The 19,770-nt window shown below is 43.8% G+C and overlaps 2 long non-coding RNA genes across 2 annotated transcripts; one reads left to right on the top strand and one right to left on the bottom strand.

Moving 5' to 3' along the window:
* Positions 1–5,544: 5,544 nt before the first annotated feature.
* On the bottom strand, positions 5,545–9,035 carry LOC310746330. The gene is made up of 2 exons (XR_014540641.1): positions 8,904–9,035; positions 5,545–6,648 (listed from the first exon to the last, which is right to left on the bottom strand). It is a non-coding gene; the product is annotated as an uncharacterized lncRNA (long non-coding RNA).
* Positions 9,036–9,039: 4 nt separating this feature from the next.
* Positions 9,040–17,550, top strand: LOC310746350. Its single transcript, XR_014540660.1, has 3 exons — positions 9,040–9,105; positions 16,080–16,249; positions 17,283–17,550. It is a non-coding gene; the product is annotated as an uncharacterized lncRNA (long non-coding RNA).
* Positions 17,551–19,770: the final 2,220 nt, after the last annotated feature.

Here is a 19,770-nt window from a genome sequence, read left to right as displayed (position 1 = left end):
TTAATTGTTTTCCTTTCTTCTTCCTGTCTTGACTTGTTTGATCTTGTGGTAACAGCTGTTAGAGGCTCCAAAGATACCTGTCAGAGCATAATTGCTAGTGTATGGTTAATTAGTTGAGCTAATCAGCGATGTTTAATCGGTGTGGGAAAATAAACACACAGTAACCCCGGCCTCTGAGTGGCTGAGCTGAAGCATAGCTGCCAGCAAGGAGGTCAGCCAAAGATAATTCCCAGGACCTGGGAGTCCCTGCGACAGCCGAGAGGGAAAGGAGAGAATTGGTAGACTGTGTAGTGCAGACCCTCCAACATGGCACAGGTGTGAATAGGTGAGGTGGCTGTGTTGCACCATCTATGTGCATGGCTTATGCACATAGATCCACATGCAAGTAAGTGTGCGCTGGAATCAAGTTGCATGTCATGACACACAGGGTTGTATTCTCCTAAGACCTGCCCAGAGCAGAACCATTGAAATAATAATAAAAAATCTATGTTGTTGTTTTTTAGATTTATTATTATTATTTCAATGGTTCTGCATATGCAAAGGGACTTGACAGGAAGTCAAAGTTGAAGAAAAGCTTTTGGAAGATAAAAGTGGAAAAATATTTACTTTCATTATTATCATTTTGTGTGCGGGTGTGGGTGTGTGGGTGTCTGCACATATGTGTGTTGTTGTATGCAATGTTTGGGAGGAAATAAGACGGTAAATAACAAATAACAAACTAAATATCAATGTATGTAATTTTTATTTCTTAATTATATTTAGTGATAGTATGGCTGTATTGTTTTTTGTAACATAAAATCATTCAATAAAAATTATTTTTTAAAAAAGAAAAATAATAATAAAAAAACTAAGTTATGTCCATTAACTTCAATGGTCAGTCTGTCAGTCAAGTTTATTGTATATAGCCATATTATTATTATTATTATTATTATTATTAAATATTATGTCGCCTTCTTCTTTAGCAGGGACGTAAGGCAGCTTACAGATATCCAAAGGCTGTTACAATACATAAAACATAAAATTTCCAAAATAATGCATGAAATAAAGGAGAAACTTGTTAAGGAAGTCACAGGGCGAACATTAACAGCATATATGCTACCCTCGCAGGGCAACAAAGCATTGGATTGGAAATTATAATACATTATAATTCTTGATATGGCTAGAAAGCAGCTTCTTAGCTGCCGGTGCAAATTTAGCTACCAAATGTGTAATGTACAATTCTTTGTCAGCTGGAAGTTCAATTACCACTTTCTGAGGCGATTGATCTGAATACAGCTGAAGAACAGGTGACAAAAATTTCCCTCTGGGCTCTGAATACATAGGACAGAGCAGCAAATTGTGTGTAATGCCTTCGATCTGATTACTTCAATGGGTATACTCCGAGTAGGACTAGCACTGAATAACACCCACATGGCAACAAACTTTACATGAAACATCTCAAAGCAATTAATAAAGGTGGCTTGCACAAATGAAAACAACACAGTTTGAATACAAAAGGCTAAAAACATGTTAAAGTCAATAGTTTAAAAGTGTTAATAAAACCACAATCGAATCATAGAATTGTAGAGTTGGAAGGGCCCATGAGGGTCATCTAGTCCAACCCCCTGCAATGCAGGAATCTTTTGCCCGATGTGGGTCTCGAACCCACAACCTTGAGATTAAGAGTCTCATGCTGTACCTATGCAGCTATCCCAACTCACCTTAGAATTAAAACAATATAAAAACAGATCTATTAAAATACAGATAGTAAAATGGCTCAGGACCGCCATACCTCAATGACCACCTCTATCCATATGAACCACCCGGACCCTGAGATCATCCTTTGAGGCCCTTCTTTGTGTGCTCCAGAAGGTGGCAACAGAAGAACGGGGCCTTTTCTGTGGTGGCTCCCCGTTGTGGAATGCTCTCCCCAGGGAGACTTCCCCGGCCTCTTCACTGTACATCTTTAGTCACCAGGCAAAAACATTCCTTTTCAACCAGGCCTTGGGCTGTTTAACATCCTATACCCTTTTAAATGTGTTTGTGGGAAGGGCTAGCAGGGAGAGGGAGTTATTGTTTTGTTCCTATTTTTATTATGTGTTTTGTTTTTGCTTTTTATTAGTTTTCTTACTTGATGTACAAACACAGACAATAAAATAACCAAAATAGTAAAATGACAACAACAAACAAAAGGGGAGGGGGGAGAGAGAGAGAAAAAGAAAGAAAGAAAGAAAGAAAGAAAGAAAGAAAGAAAGAAAGAAAGGAAGGAAGGAAGGAAGGAAGGAAGGAAGGAAGGAAGGAAGGAAAACATACATACAACCATAAATGCATAAATTCTTACATACAGACTTATGTCACCCTATTCTTTAACCCAATTCCTTTTCTTCTCTAATAGGCTTCCGTCCTCCTCAACATGGGTCTATTTTGTCTATTTTTAAAACTGCTCTTTTTATCCTTTCTTCATTTCTACTGTTTTCTGCATACAATACTTGCAATCCATGTTGTGTTTTGCGAAAATTAATCAAAGGAAATCCAGGGCAGTATACAAATTTAATTTAATAATAATAATAATAATAATAATAATAATAATAATAATTTGTATACTGCCCTTCATCCATAGATCTCAGGGCAGTTCAAAGCAGAAAAATACAACATATAAACACAAAATACATAATAAAATCCAGGTTTTAATTTTGCAGTATACAAATTTAAAATAATAATAATAGTAGTAGTAATAATAATAATAATAATAATAATAATAATAGCAGCACAGCACTATTTAGAAGCCCTTTCCTTAATAGAACAGCCAGTCGCCAAAAGCCTGTGGGAATAAAACAGTCTCCATTTGCCATGGAACAAGGTGCAAGTCACCAGATCCCACCAGACACCACCACAGTCTCTGGACAAGCAAAAACGCATCTCCTTCTCAAAGAGAAAAGCAATCCACCCATGTTCCCAAACGTAAGCCAGGGTGGGTATCCTCATTCCATCTCAAGGTCCGCATTCCCCCCTGGGCAGTCCTCTGAGGGCCACATGCCGGTGGTGGGAGGAGCCAAAGTCAAAAGTGGGCGGGGCAACCAAAGTCAACGTTGTCTTTGTGTGCCAGGCCAGTTTCTGCACATGCGAACTCCCTGCTCTCTGTCCTCCACCCAGGGAAGCAAGAGGCGTCATCAGAGATCAAAGCACATTATCTAGGTAAAAACATTTGGGGTGCAAAGGAGGACCAGTGAGGGGCATGGAGTGAGGAAAGGGGGGGTTGGAGAGCATTCTGAGGGCCTGGAGCCAGAGGCTTCTCACCTGTGGCAAAGAAGAAGAAGAAGAAGAGTAGGAGTAGTAGTTTGGACTAAATATCCTGCTTTTCACTCCCCTTAAGGAGTCTCAAAGCAGCTAACAATCTCCTTTCCCTTCCTTCCCCACAACAAACACTCTGTGAGGCGAGTGAGGCTGAGATACTTCAGAGAAGTGTGACTAGCCCAAGGTCACCCAGCTGTTGCAGGTGGAAGAGCGGGGAAGAGAACCCGGTTCACCAGATTACGAGTCCACCGCTCCTAACCACTATACCATGCTGGCTCTCTGCACTTCACCAACCAACAGACTCTTTCTAATAATAATAATAATAATAATAATAATAATAATAATAATAATAATTTATTATTTATACCCCGCCCATCTGGTTGGGTTTCCTCAGCCACTCTGTGCGGCTTCCAACAGAATATTAAAATACAATAATCTATTAAACATTAAAAGCTCCCCTAAACAGGGCTGCCTTCAGATGTCTTCTAAAAGTCTGGTAGCTGTTTTCCTCTTTGACATCTGTTGGGAGGGTGTTCCACAGGGTGGGTGCCACTACCGAGAAGGCCCTCTGCCTGGTTCCCTGTAACTTGGCTACTCGCAACGAGGGAATGGCCAGAAGGCCCTCGGCACTGGACCTAAGTGTCCGGGCAGAACGATGGGGAAGTCTTTGCTTGGTGGAAAGGAACTCTGCACATGCTCAGAGGCAACAAGATCTAGGGCCAGGTCCCCGCCCCCCCCAGACACACACACACGAAACCAAAAGTGGCAGGCCTGGAAAGAACCCTGACGGTAGCAGGAGGAGAAATGAGTTTGTGACAGTTCCCCACCCCCTTTCCCTTCCGCACCACTAGCAAGTCACCAGCAACATGAGATTAATTGCCGTGACAAAACTAACCACGCTGGCATAGACATCTGTCATCCTGGCTGAGGCTGCGGGTCTGAAGCCAGATTGAACGTGACTGAGGGTGTCGGAGGAGGTAAGATGCCTCTGGAGCAGCAGAAGGAAGTGCTATCGTTCCATGCGCCTTGCTAAGGGAAGGGAGATCAGGAGGAAAACAAACCTTAGTCAGCTGAGAAATTTTATAAAGCTTCCCTGTTTGGTCTGTCTTGCCACAGACAAGGCAGGAGGTGTTCACACACACATGCGCGTGCATAGGGATGTATATTATTGGGGGGGTGTGGAATCTGAACAAAATACACTACCATCTGTCCAATAAATCTGACATAATAAATATGTCATTTTACTTAACTAGTGTTCAAGAGAAATAGACAGAGCTAAAGGAATCAGGAGAGCGTTTGGTTTAAAGTGTGTGTGCACGCGCACACACACACACGAACGCACCCTCTCAAGACGGCAAAATTAAAGCAATCAATCAGGGCCTCTCAAAACGTTGACATCACTTGGAATAATATTTTATTGTCAGCTATTGATTGGATCCCGCAGCACCAAATTGCAAACAATGAATTCTGGCATTCTCTAAACAAGAAGCGCCACCGGAATAACTTATGCTGAAACCTCGCGTGTGCTCTTTGCGCATTTGGCAAGACCGGGGTGGGGAGTTAAACAAAAAAAAAAACAGTTCTGAAAGTGTTCTGCTTCTCGCTTGCTTTTATGTGGAGCTCCTTGTCAGGAGGTTAGACAAGAGAAACCTTTGCTCCCGATTTCTCCCCATCTTTCTGTTCTTGAGATTGGGCTTTTGTTGTTGTTGTTGTTGTTAAATGGGTTTATTAGGCCACATCCAAAGCATGCGTGAGTAGAAAACCAGTTGGGCAACCAGCTTTTCTGCCCTCCCCCAGCAGACCCCTTCACCACCCAAATCTGTGGTCAGAGTGTGTGATGTTCATTCTAAAAGCACAGGCTGTGTTGGACCTGCTCACAGGTCCTTGTATGATTAGTGGAAACAGTTGGTCCTGGCAAGTATTAACCACACTCAACTCCACCCTGATAATTGCCACCTGCCCAGATTTTAACTTGTCTGAATTAATTTTGAGATGTATTGTGCTAGGCAAGGAATGTTGGGAAGGAAAGATTCCATTAACAGTGTCTCCAAAAAAATGTACACATCACTTGGGAAGATAGGCAAACTAATGTCAGTGTACTGGAAGAAGCAAAGATCACTAGTGTTGAAGCAATATTCTTCAACATCAACTTTGTTGGACTGGTCATGTTGTGTGGATGCCTGATGATAATCTTCCAAAGCAACTACTCTATTCTGAATTTAAAAATGAAAAGCGTAATGCTGGTGGTCAACAGAAGAGGTTCAAAGACTCTCTCAAGGCAAATCTTTAAAAATGTAGTATAAACACCAACAACTGGGAAACACTGGCCTGCGAGTGCTCCAAGTGGAGAATAGCCTTTACCAAAAGTGTCATGGGCTTTGAAGACACTCAAACTCAGGACGAAAGGGAGAAACGTGCTAAGAGGAAGGTATGTTTGGCAAACCCTCACCATGATCAACTCCCACCTGGAAACCTATGTCCCCACCATGGAAGGACGTGTGGATCCAGAATTGGCCTACACTGTCATTTATGGACTCACTGTTAAAACTGTGTTTATGGAAGACAAGTTTATTTGGCTACGAGGGATTGCCAAAGAAGAAGTAGTAGTTGTTGGGAAGGAAAGTTGTTTTCATTTGATTGGCAAAAGTTGCTTCTCAAGGAAGCTGCTAAGGGTGGCAGTCGTGGAGTGTGTGCATTTGGACATGACATCTCTTAAAATTCAGCTCCGAGATGCTGCTGGCGACGAGCATTCCCAAGACAACTGAAAATCAATGGACGCCCCCAAGAAAAGGGCTCTGAGATGTAATTAGCCAACACACACATTCCTAACCCAAACATCGCTGCGGATGAATGGGAAGCAGCTCCCGGTATCCCTTAGCTACATCTGAACCCCTTTGACCCTAATTCTCCCCTCCTGCCTGTGAATCGATGATCCCAGCCTTGCGAAGGCGACCTTCGCACGTTAATTCTCCAGCTATGAAAGGGTCCCTCTCTGGGCAGCTGATTCTAGGGAGAGAAATTAGTAATTCAAATGGGAACAAAGACTAATCCGCCGATTCGAAAGCTCCGGACTGAATTTTCTAACATTTATTTTAACCGAGGAGAGGACGGCACTTGCATTTGACCATCTTAACAGGTCAATTCGTTATGCAAGATCTCCCCCAAGAAAGGGCCCTGGTGATCATTCAGCACAGCAGCAGGAAAGGAAGACTCTGGGAAGGCAGAATAGGGCTGGAGAAGAGGAGAAATCTGTCTCTTTTTCCAGCGTGGTACCCAAACTTGACGAAACGCTGTTGGATGGAACAGATGGCTGCGTGGGCAGAGTATATGGCAGGATGTTGTGTGCAGATTCTGACTCCAAAGGTTACAGAAGTGCTGCAGGGGGAGGGAAGAAGGAGAGAGATTCACTTCAGCAAATGGACATACAAATAGCAGACACACTTAATACACCAACCAATCTCACAAAACACACTGGAGGCTTTTTAAACAGAGGTCGGGTGGCCATCTGTCAGGGATTTTTAAAGTTGTGCTTCCTTGCATTGCAGGGGGTTGGACTAGATGACCCGTTGGGTCCCTTCCAACTCTGCGGTTTGTGATTCAACATTAAACTTAATTTGAATCCTCTTCGCAGGATAACTGCAGGAATAGGGGCCATTGTAAAAAATGTTATTCAATTCATATCGCCTTACAATGTATTGCATTGTTGGTTTCCATTCTTTTACTTTTCTCCCCCCCCCCAAAAAAATTTTTTTTTTTATTTATTTGCGTAACACTCACAAAAAAGGGGTTTCAGGATATAAAAGTACATCCTGAAGAAAAAAGTTAGATAGCAATAAAACCAAATATAAAAAAGAATCTATTATAAGGGCACCAACAACTATTACTAGACACTGTGCTTCTGTTGATGCAGCCTAGAATAGCATTAGCCTTTTTTGCTGCTGCATCACACTGCTGACTCATGTTAAGTTTGTAGTCCACTAAGACCCCTACATGTATTTCATCCAAGGAACCTTCACATGTATTGCTGGCAAGCCAGGTGTCCTCAATCTTCAAAGATTCAGCTTCAATGGATGTCCCTGAGGTCTAGTGTCATGAGGGGGGGGACGACTTTTTCTCTATCTATTCTCTCCATGCCATTCATAATGTGTGAAGCACACATTACTCAATCCTCATTTGTAGTTCTGGTGAACACAAAGGGCCATAAAACATATCATGTTATCAGTACCTAAAACCTTCTCACTGCCTCCTTGTCTTTTTGCCCTCATTTTGACTAGATCTCTCCCTTGTTGCTGCCCTGAAGACCGGATTTTCTGGATGGTCCTGAATTAGCAGTCAGTAATTAAATGGCAACACAACCCAGATAATAGAGAATTTGTAAGCCGGTGGAATGGGCAGTCAAGATGCACAGAACTTAGAAATTTCAGCCCAAGCGGAAATGTGTCAGCCATGCTAGGGCAATCTGAAGAGAAGGTTCCTTGGATGAAAGCAAACTCTGGTGGATTGAAGTGCCCTCTGGTGGGGATGGTTTGGAACCTGCCGCATTCAAGCCTTTCCTCGCCCTTGCTTCTCACTGGGTTATGTTTTATTTTAGGGATTCCCCTGCCTTCCATCATCTGTCATGCACAATGTGAGAGAACGGAGGCTCAGAATGCAGGAGAAGGCAGAGGCGGCGTGAACAAGCTGCTGCCATAACAGTACGTCCTCACCATTGACACTCTTCCAAAATGCGGAGCCCTAACACGACACTAAAAGCTACCCCATAGCACACGGCACAAGTTCACATGAAACCGCTCAGTGAAATCTTGAAGGCCTCAAACTTGCAAGTTTGATTTTATATAATGATAATGATTTATACCTTGTCCATCTGGCTGGGTTTCCCCAGCCACTCTGGGGGGCTCCCAATAGAATATTAAAAAACAGAATAAAACATCAGACATTAAAAACTTCCCTAAACAGGGCTGCCTTCAGATGTCTTCTAAAAGTCAGGTAGTTGTTTATTTCCTTGCCATCTGAAGGGAGGGTGTTCCACAGGGCGGGGGCCACTACTGAGAAGGCCCTCTGCCTGGTTCCCTGTAACCTCACTTCTCGCAGGGAGGGAACCGCCAGAAGGCCCTTGAAGCTGGACCTCAGTGTCTGGGCTGAACGATGGGGGTGGAGACGCTCCTTCAGGTATACAGGACCAAGAGGCCATTTAGGGCTTTAAAGGTCAGCAGCAACACCGAGAGGTGCCACACACGCAATGCAAGGAATATGCAGAAATCACACCCTCATCTAAAATATCTCGGGAATATCTGGCCGCACGTCAGATTAAGCCAAACAGCCTTAGAGGTATTGCACATGGGCCAAGCTGAGGCCCACACAGGTCCTAATTTAGCCCACAAGGCTGTTTCCCTCAAGCCACCCCACACCTGATGCCCTATGGCACAATGTGGGGGGGGTTGGAGTTCGTACGGAGCCCCCAATTGTCTCACGAACTATTGACCCGTACACCACTAATCCGCTGCCACCAACCAGGTCCTCCCCGGTAAATCACTTAGTCTCAGTCAGGTTCTTAAGTTAACAAAGAAGAGTGTAGTTTATTGCAGACACAAATAAACTTCAACTGCATTCAAAACGTTGTTACTCTTTACCTTCTTAGTCTTATTTTTATCCTGTCTCTAACTCTTCTACCTCCCCTCACACAAGAACCAACTGCACCAACTGTCTCTCTCTTTCCAACTGCCTGCCAACTGCTTTTCCAACTGCCTTTCCAAACCAACCAACCCACTAAAACCAACCAACTAACCACCAACAACTAACTCAAACCTCGGGGCTAAGCCCTTTTATAAACAGGTAGGCTCCGCCTCTGGCTTTTCTATTGGTCCACCTATTAACTCTTTCTCTCCCCCTGTACAGACATTTTCAAACAAACGGGCAAACGCAAGTAAAGACATGGCTGCAAATGAAACATTGGGAGACTCAATGTGTGCTTCGGATGGTTCCTTGGCAAGTGGGACAGACTGCAAATCCCCACTGGGACCAGCTACGCTCAGGGGATCCTGGCCAGGAACTCCCAGGCTAAGCTGATCCCTGCCAAATGTCTAATAAGCAGCCTTTTGGGGGATAATAAGCCCTAGATAAAGAAGGTTGGTTGCCGAAGAATTGATGCTTTTGAATTCTGGTGCTGGAGGAGACTCTTGAGAGTCCCATGGACTGCAAGAAGATCAAACCTCTCCATTCTGAAGGAAATCAGCCCTGAGTGCTCACTGGAAGGACAGATCCTGAAGCTGAGGCTCCAATACTTTGGCCACCTCATGAGATGAGAAGACTCCCTGGAAAAGTCCCTGATGTTGGGAAAGATGGAAGGCACAAGGAGAAGGGGACGACGGAGGACGAGATGGTTGGACAGACGGAGGACGAGATGGTTGGACAGTGTTCTTGAAGCTACCAGCATGAGTTTGACCAAACTGCGGGAGGCAGTGGCAGACAGGAGTGCCTGGCGTGCTCTGGTCCATGGGGTCACGAAGAGTCGGACACAACTAAATGACTGAACAACAACAACAACAACAACAAGCCCTACAGGAATGGGGCAGCAAGAGCATCTGGAACTTAGGAAGCTGCCATAATGCACTAATATTTGTGGCTTGTATAACGTAGGTGTGCAGAAAATTTGGCACTCCCAACATTTTGTAAAGGTAACGTGACAGCCACTTGCTTCATGCATCCAAAGTTTCTTATGGGTCAGCTCTCGAAGATGAAGCACACCCAACAAGGGCCAAAGAGAGCAGCTTCAGGGCACTGTATGATGTTGTTGTTTAGTCATTTAGTTGTGTCCATGGGACTCTCAAAGTCTCCTCCAGCACCATAATTCAAAAGCATCAATTCTTCGGCGATCTGCCTTCTTTATGGTCCAGCTCTCACTTCCATACATCACTACTAGGAAAACCATAGCTTTAACTATACGGACCTTTGTTGGCAAGGTGATGTCTCTGCTTTGGAAAACTAACTCTCCTTCTCTAAATGCTGCAGTTTCTTCCTGCCATACCCTTTGCCCCATCAGTCACCTAACCCAAGCATTGGCAATTGTATGATACCGAACACTGCCATGAATTGCAGATTCTGTATGTCTGGAACTAATTGTTAGGAGAGGAGGAAGGTTCAGCCAGTGGCATTTAAGTGCAGGACTGAACGGAACGTCCATTGTTCAACTGATGAAGGGCTATGGCTGTGGCATGAATTTTAAAGGGACTTTGCGATAACTTTTACTCGCTGCGATAAATGCATGCACTTGTGATGCAGCCAGACATGGGCGTAGCCAGGATTTTTGTTGGGGAGGGCAAAACTGACATGTCAGTATTTCTTTTGTTTTACTTGATCTGGGGGGAGGGCAGCTGCCCCCCCTGCTATGCCCATGCAGCCAGATGTTTTTCACCTAACCCACCCTCAAATCATACAGTTAGGAGGACTATCAAAAAGAAATAAGATCGCAAAAGAAAGGGGAAACAACATTATATTATCACTTCTTGTAATTTTTGTTTTTATTATTATTTAGATTGCTTATTTGCCCTTCACCATAAGCTCCAGGTGGGTTGCAACAATGGAAAGATGAAATAGTAAAATGAGTGAAAAGGACACATTAGGAGTGCATCTAGTGCAATTTTAAGATCAGTTAAAATAAGATACCCCAAGAAAGAGAAGGGAAATATAAAATGATCACTACAGTAAGCCTCAGGAAAAGGAAAATCCTCAGGGAGGATGCAGTTGGTAAAGCATGAGACTCGATCTCGGCGTTGTGGATTTGTTCCTGATGTTGGGCGAAAGATTTCTGCACTACAGGGGGTTTGGACTAGATGACCCCCGTGGTCCCTTCCAATTCTACAATTCTGTGCTTCTATGAACACCCCTGTATAACAGCAGCAAGGAATCCCTTTCCCCCTAGGTCCCAGCTCCCCGGGGAAAGTGGATGGGGTCACATGGCCAAAGTGGGTGGAGCCAAAGTCCAAAGTATGTAGGCTTATGACGCCCACCGCTAACTCCTTTTTTTCCCTTAGCTGCTAACTACCCATAATGCTTCTCCCTCTAATGGTTTCTCGGTAGAGAAGGCAAAGGGGTCAATTTTAAGCTGTTCAAGAAAGTCACATGAAATATACTCGGAGTCGAGAGTGGATTTCATGCTCTTTATTCAGTTCATAGTGGTGAGGAGGAATGGAAGTTCCCCCAGAATGTCTGCTTTTTATACATTATTTACACAGTGGGCCCCACGTGATTGGCTAATTCCGGGATTCTCTTGTAGGCCAATCAGATTGAGGATTCACTTCCACCTGGAGCTGGATTGGGTGGCTCCTGTGGACCAATCAGACTGCTGCATTCTGAATCCTATTGTTCTAGGACCAATCAGACTGCTGCATTTTGGATCCTACTCAACTCAGTACATAACACCACAGCAGGTTCCTTCAAACTTCGAAGACTTTAATTTCCCCATAGCTTTGCTCAGCGGGCAGGACTCTGGCAGCAATTATTAGGCTGAGGGATGTAAAGACCTGGTCAAACTCTGGGGACTCTGTTAGATGAACATCTGCCCTTCCTGGGAGTTCTCCCAGATCCAACAGAGCCAAACTCCGCTTGTGTCAGCCAGAGCTTGCATTCTGCCCTATTTTTTGGAGCCTGGACCATCTCGCTGGCCAGATTCCAGCTGAAGGTCAGTGAATACTCGCCAGTTCCAGCTTAACATGCTGCAGGCCCATAGCCTGGTTGGAACAGGACAGTATCCTGGCAACTGAGAGCGACAGCAGTCTGCAGAGTTAAGTTTGCCAGCCCTGTGTGTCAAGATGGGCACCTCCGTACATCTGACCAATCGGATCTTATGAATGTAGGTATTTTAAGGATGCAATGATAAATAGTAAAATATAACATCAGTCGTATACCCAGGACTGGAAACCAGAGCCCCCACTTCCAAAAAGTCACTTTGGAGGGACTCTTTGCCTGAGAGCCAGTGTGGTGTAGTGGTTGGGAGCGGTGGACTCGTAATCTGGTGAACTGGGTTCAATTCCCCGCTCCTCCACCTGCAGCTGCTGGGTGACCTTGGGCTAGTCACACTCAGTCTCTCAGTCCCACTCACCTCACAGAGTGTTTGTTGTGGGGGAGGAAGGGAAAGGAGATTGTTAGCCGCTTTGAGACTCCTTCAGGTAGCAATAAAGCAGGATATCAAATCCAAACTCTTCTTCTTCTTCTTCTTAATTGCGAACAGGTATAGTAGATGCAAGGGGACGCAGGTGGCGCTGTGGGTTAAACCACAGAGCCTAGGACTTGCCGATCAGAAGGTCAGCGGTTCGAATCCCCGCGACGGAGTGAGCTCCCGTTGCTCGGTCCCTGCTCCTGCCAACCTAGCAGTTCGAAAACACGTCAAAGTGCAAGTAGATAAATAGGTACCGCTCCGGCGGGAAGGTAAACGGCGTTTCCATGCGCTGCTCTGGTTCGGCAGAAGCGGCTTAGTCATGCTGGCCACAGGACCCGGAAGCTGTATGCTGGCTCCCTCGGCCAATAAAGCAAGATGAGCGCTGCAACCCCAGAGTCGGTCATGACTGGACCTAATGGTCAGGGGTCCCTTTACCTTTACCTTATAGGTAACCTAACCTAAGTCTAAACTTGTTATTGACCTAACCAGACACACGGTTTGTAAATAATTTTTTATTTTATTTTACAAGCATTTTACAATACCAAATAAATATCCAGATTTAGAGATTTCTCTGAATCTCCAGATTTTCCCCCATCCCCTCCATGGATCTTATTGTCAGCATTTTCAACTGCATATTATTTCATAATCCCACGTTTTGTAATTATCCGTATTGTCCATAGTGATAGTTACAAGTGTTATTAAATACTGCTAGTGTTTTCATCTGCTTACAGTGGTCTCCTAAATAAATTATATTTTTCCCCCATTCTTTCTTAAAGTTTTTGTCTTCTTGGTTCCTGAGCTTTCTGGTTTTGCCATTTCGGCATAGTCTTATCAGCTTGGTTTGCCATTCTTCTCTGGTGGGGACTAGAAACATGGTTTCCATTGTCAAACTGAATTCTTCTGGTGTGGCTGGATGCATTTTCTCCAATCTGTAATTCTTGCAGTTGTTTGTTTGCTTTGTAGAATAAATAATATATAATAAATAATAAATAATGGCTTTTTTTCAGCAGTTCTGGCACTTCTCAAGTGGGTACCATTGCCATTATAAGAGAATGAGGGAGGTGTTTATGGTGAGTTCAGCCACCTGTTTTTCTAGAAAAATAGCACTAACAGTAGTAATAATAATAATAATAATACTTTTTATAGTGTGAACTCACTGTGTGCCCCACCACACCGATTCCTGTTTACCTCCCTCATTATTTACTCCAAACTTCAAATTATCACAGTGCTTTCTGGACATTCTCTGAAGATGTCACAATAAATTAGGTTGCCTTCTGCTATTGCTGTCCCCAAGCTCTGCACCTGATCAGTCCGTGTCAACATATTGGCCTGCTATCTATGAATACCGTGAAGTAAACTGAATAGAGCAAGGAGGGAGGAAAATCCTTTTTAATAGATCTGTATCCCTTGCCAATGGTGATGTCAATATCCTTTTATGTTAACCATTTTGGCAAAAACTCCCATCCGAGAATCCAGGGGAAATGGAAATAAACCAAGCCGGTGCCTTGAAGCATAATTTCTCCACCCCACCTTCCGTTAGAGTTGGGGGAGAAATTCAATTCAGTTTGCATTTAAAGGTGAACCTATCTAATTCACACTTTCCGAAACAATACAGAAACTGAAATGCAGCCATCCTTCAAAATTCACAATGCAGTTCTCTAGCCAAGCAATACGTACATAAACCTATACACTTGGGTTGGGTCCAAGTGTGCATGGAAATGCATTTAATTGTGAAAGTAACATATAGAAATTCATTATTTGCTTTGTGCCAATATGTATACAGTGGTACCTTGGGTTAAGAACTTAATTCGTTCTGGAGGTCCGTTCTTAACCTGAAACTGTTCTTAACCTGAGGTGCCACTTTAGCTAATGGGGCCTACCACTGCTGCCGTGCTGTTGTCGTGCGGTTTCTGTTCTCATCCTGAAGCAAAGTTCTTAACCTGAGGCACTATTTCTGGGTTAGCAGAGTCTGTAATGTCAAGCGTCTGTAAGCTGAACCGTCTGTAACCCGAGGTACCGCTGTATTCGGCAAAACTGCATTCAGAAGTATGTCTGTTAGGAGAAATTCACACTAAAATGCTGATGAGTTTTAATGAGGCCTCTTTAAAAACAGCAACACTCAAACCAATGAAGAAATGCGGAGAACTATGATTGGAAAAATGAGAAACTGCAAGATTCCAAAATTGTTAAGATTTGCTCATCCTTACCTCTAGTGCATGCATATTATAGTATGTTGAGTCAAGACTACTGTTTTGTTGAGCCTTTGGTCTGGATTACATAGACATTGTTGGTGTTTTCTTTTGTTTTGTTTTGCTTTGTTTTTAAATCTATCCCACCTTTCCAAAAAAAGCCCAGAGTTTCCTTCTCTTTGGTGCTTTGATCATTCTGCTTGTGCTGCTGACTGAACTTAATCCGCTGCTCCAATTTCTGTTGCTTATTTAGTTGTCCCGCTGTTGTGTTCTCCTGTGTATATAATTTTCTCCTTCAGCTGCATTATTTGGGTGTGTTTCACCCAAATCCCCCAGGGCTGCAATAGGAAGGAAAGCCCTTGACTGTGTTTGCAAATGCACCTCTTCTTGTTCTGGCACGGTGCCACTGCACTGAGGTTCTTAGCGGTCAGGAAACAGGAAAAAAGAGCACTTATTCCTGCTTCCTAAGCACTAAGATCTCAGGTGAAATAGCAGTGCACCTGAAGGAGAAGAGGCAAGTCAAAGGCAAGAGAAAGAGGTGCCTAATATTAGGAGGGCTGGCAGGTCACCTGAAGTGGTTTTTCAGGCCAAACGATTCCATGGGATCGCTAGCCCTGAAGTGAGTCATGGGCAACTCATCACTGTCAGGAGCAATGCCCCAATGCCTTCTACATGCACTGCTTCAGGAAGATTTGGGGTATCACAAGGCAGTGTGTTCTCCCAAGCCCGCATTCCCAGCATGTTCGCACTCCTCTCTCAGCGACGTCTACACTTGCTTGGTCCTGTCCACAGAATGGAAGACCCCAAGGATGTGCTCTTTGGAGAGCTGGCTTCAGGCACCAGGCCCATTGGCAGACCAACTCTGCATTACAAAGATGTCTGTGAGCGTGACAAGAAGGCCGGCAACACCAACCTCCTCCATGTGGGAATCTCTTGCAGGTGACAGCAGTGCCTGGAGGCAGACAGTCAAACTCTGTACCCACAGCAGTGACCAGAAGAGACATGACCACTGGGAGGAGCGGAGAGAGACGAAGCCCATCTGCAGCCGCACAACCGGACAGATTGTGGAAGAGACCTACACTATGGAGGATGGCCAAGGCACAGTCTGACCCACTCCTTCGGTAATCCTCACAGAACTCTAGCCCAATGGCTGCCATTAATTTGATTTTGAATTGATTTTAGAATGAATTGATTTTAGAATGCATTTCAATTCATTGCTTGTGATTTTATGTAAATTGTGTAACTTTTATTGTTGTTAGTCGCTCTGAGCCCAGCTGGGGAGGGCGGGATATAAATAAAAAAATTATTATTGTTGTTGTTGTTGTTGTTGTTGTTGTTGTTGTCAAAAGAAGCAGACAATGCAAAGGAGCTCTGCCAGAGATCCTGGGGAGCTGTGGCCAGTCAGAATAAACAATCCTGGACTAGCCTTTTACTTTCTCAACCATGCCCGCCTTCCTCTCTAGGAGACCAAGATGCAAGTGAAAACCTGGCTCCTGGGCTTTACCAGTTCTGTTGAAGGGGCAACTGTACCCCAGCCACAATCAAAACTACTCCAGGACTTCAAAGATGGGTGTGACACTGCTCTGGTCTTCAGCTGGTGGGTTGCTGTTCTATAGAGGTTGTTGTTCCCAAGGTAGGAAACCTGTGGCTCTGTTTTTAATCCTATTCCTTGTAGTTTTACCATGTCATGGGAAATCCATCTCCATGCCCAGGCTAAATACATACAGATGGCTCAGTTGCTGTGTAGGCATGGATAGGATTACTGCAAAATCGGGAAACCAATGAGAAGACTGTATTGAGAGTAATTAGAAACATAGTTCATCATTATTAGGAGAAGCAGTGGTGAATGTTAGGCTAACGTGTTCCCCTCTCATTTTTGCTTCTTCCTTCATCTGTGAAGGGAAGGGAGTAGCCCAGGTTGAGAGAGCTCCTACTTCATGGAAAACCACTGTTTCCCATTCTCAACAAATGAGGGTTTGTGCAAACCATAGTTTGCTCTCAAACCTGGATCCCAAACCATACATGAAGGAAGTGGGGGTGGGGAGCCCAGGCCTCACCACTGTTCATTCTTGCAGTGATAAACGATGGTTTGCCAAAACATCTGACTGCACTGAATGCCAAAATGTTCTGAAGCCCATGATATAATTGAACCACAGATATTAAAACACATTCATAAAAAACACCAATGGTGCTTATCACACTGACCAACTGAGAGAGCAGTGCACTACAGAAGTAAGTGCCAATTTTGGTTCAGCAAACAGATTTTCTGGGGAAGAAAAACCCACTCCTTGGGGCTAATATAACGGAACTGATTCCATCCTATGGGCTTTTGCACATGGCTAATAGTAACACGTAGCTTAATCTGCTTGTGTTTGCTGTGGGAAACTCAGTCTATCAAGCTCTGTTTTGTCATATTAAAAATAAACCGATGAAACAATTTGTCAAACCCCTAAGGCAAAATGTTCATGAAGCCACTAAGGATTTCGGAGAACTTCTTTTGATCAAATGACCTTTTACTGGCAATTAATCCTAAAGTAAATAAAACGGTGGTAGAGTTAGAGAGCCCAAGTGATCAGCCAGTGCAGAGAGCTGCTTTTTAATTATTATTTTTTGCACAGATCAGGGAACATAACCCCTCTGTGACCTTTAAAATGACTCTTAAGCAGATCTTGCCTGTCGTTCCAAATTGTGCGGTCAGCTGGTGATGTGGATGTGATGTTCACAAGGGACCAGGAGCAGACCATCAAAATTGACATCAGCCCTCTTAACAGGAATAGCTCCATCTTCATCTTCCAGGAACCTGAGAGGACTAAGTTACGTGCAAGGCAAGTTATATTACCAAATCCAAACAAAAGAAATAAATGGATAGCATTTACTAACCAGTCATTTCCCTAAGTTCACTGCATTTCAACATCAGTTTATGATTCAGCAACCACCCCCCTCCAAGTCCTCATGAAACTTCCTCAATATTTGTGCGAATTTATCCCTCTATCACGGGTGGCGCTGTGGGATAAACCACAGAGCCTAGGACTTGCCGATCAGAAGGTCGGTGGTTCGAATACCCGCGACGGGGTGAGCTCCCGTTGCTCAGTCCCTGCTCCTGCCAACCTAGCAGTTCAAAAGCACGTCAAAAATGCAAGTAGATAAATAGGTACCACTCCAGTGGGAAGGTAAATGGCATTTCTGTGCACTGCTCTGGTTCACCAGAAGTGGCTTAGTCATGCTGGCCACATGACCCGGAAGCTGTATGCCGGCTCCCTCGGCCAGTAAAGCGAGATGAGCGCCGCAACCCCACTGTCGTCCGCGACTGGACCTAATGGTCAGGGGTCCCTTTACCTTTACCTTATCCCTCTATAGACATTTTGTACACAACTTTTGCCTTGTATACTCATCTCTGCAAAGCAGTGCTCCCTAATAGCATGTATTTCTGAATGTTATTTTCAGTAATACATCCATTTTAATATGCTGTATGAAATGTCGAAGTTTTACATGAATCCCACCCTTATGGTACAATGTATTTCTGTACATGCTTCTTCCTTTTTAATGTAAGTCATTAGTCTCTTAGATCTAATGTAAGTCTTTTAGATCTCAACGATGAATAAACTGAATTAATACTGATTTGTTTATTTATTACATTTGTATATAGCCCTTCATCCATAGGTCTCAGGGCGGATCATGACATAAAAGTACAAGAACACAAAGTACATAATGAGGTTAATAAATAAAACTAATAATATCCAGTGCTTCTTTTTTAAAAAAAATAGAAAAATATGAAGTTGTTACAATAAGTACTCCTAGAGAAAAGCACTGATCATTTCCCCCATATTGGGAGAAGACAAGAGCAGAGCAGTAATATTTAGCAAAACAGTCTTAATTTATGCATACTGAATGAGTCTGATGTCAGCTGAGGTTACCTGCTCATTCTCAGTCTTTGAAGTCCTTTGGAGTCACCATTCTCATGGGCCGTCAGGTAGAGATGGAAATATAACTTCTCTTGACATGGATAACCTCCAGTAAATGAGCGAACTCCATCATGACAAGCCGATTATGGAAACTCGAAAAGAACGGGGCGTGGAGCTATATGTCGCTTGGCTTTTTCAGAATAAAACTGTAATCCAGAGCAGATTTACTTTTTGTGGGGTGGGGGGAGTAAGTTCCAATGAACTCCATGGTGTGATTTGTAAACTTTTTAAAGGATTCAGCTGCCAAAGGGGGAGGCAATGGGGCAGGGAATGAGGGTTGCAAGAAGAAGAATAAAGACCAGAATTTGCTCTACCATGGGGCTGGATTAACAATTGGGTTAAGTTTGTTACTGAATAGGGTTAATAGGTTTTTCTATGGCTGCTGGGCTTCTGCTGAATGCTTAAAAATAGAGCAATAAGGATCAAGCTACATGTTGCATCATGTACCTGCTTTAAAGCACACTGCCCCTTCTCTCTTTTTCCTTTTCTTATTCTGCAAAAAAATATATAGAAGCAAAAATATGGTTCTGCACCATCAAGTACAAACTGATCTTCCATCTTCTCCTAACCCTGTAGCCTCAACGTGGCCTCAGACTGGGTTTAAGGATTGAATGGGAAGTAGGTACCAAGGTGATTGATACAGCTAAAATTAAATGTGGCAATAGTTCTACTGATTTTGGAGAGAGAGAGAGAGAGAGAGAGAGAGAGAGAGAGAGAGAGAGACTGAGACTAAACCCTTAGTTCTCCCAGGGGGATCTGTGGCCTTGATCCAGCTGTGCACCTTTTTTGAGCAAAAAGCAGCAATTGTGCAAAACATCTGTTCAGCAGCGAAGGGTCAGCAAAGAAAACTGCATGCAACCTGCAGCCCCATTCCTTTTTCCAGAACAGCTTTTTGATGCTACTAGAGCAAAGTTCTCTTGGTAGCTGGCTCTGGGTACAGTTTCTCACCAAGTTAGGAATATGCATGTGAAGTGGCTCTCACAAGTGTATGGGGCATCAAAATGCTGACCTTTGGCCATTTACTTGCTTCTGTACTACATTGTATGCAAGGGGGAAGGGGAGGTTCCTGAAATATGAACTGGTTCTGTGTTTGATTAAACCAAATGCTAAACAAGATAAGCTGCTTGAGATCTGTGGTTGAATCTTCCGCCTCTGTCATTTTCTCTTGAGAAGCAGTCACTGTGGGGAGGGA

The sequence above is a fragment of the Podarcis filfolensis genome, assembly GCF_964270895.1.
Source record: "Podarcis filfolensis genome assembly, chromosome: 12".
NCBI lineage: Eukaryota > Metazoa > Chordata > Lepidosauria > Squamata > Lacertidae > Podarcis > Podarcis filfolensis.
The sequence above is the reverse complement of the archived record's forward strand: the minus strand, read 5'-3'. Positions and strand labels throughout refer to the sequence as shown.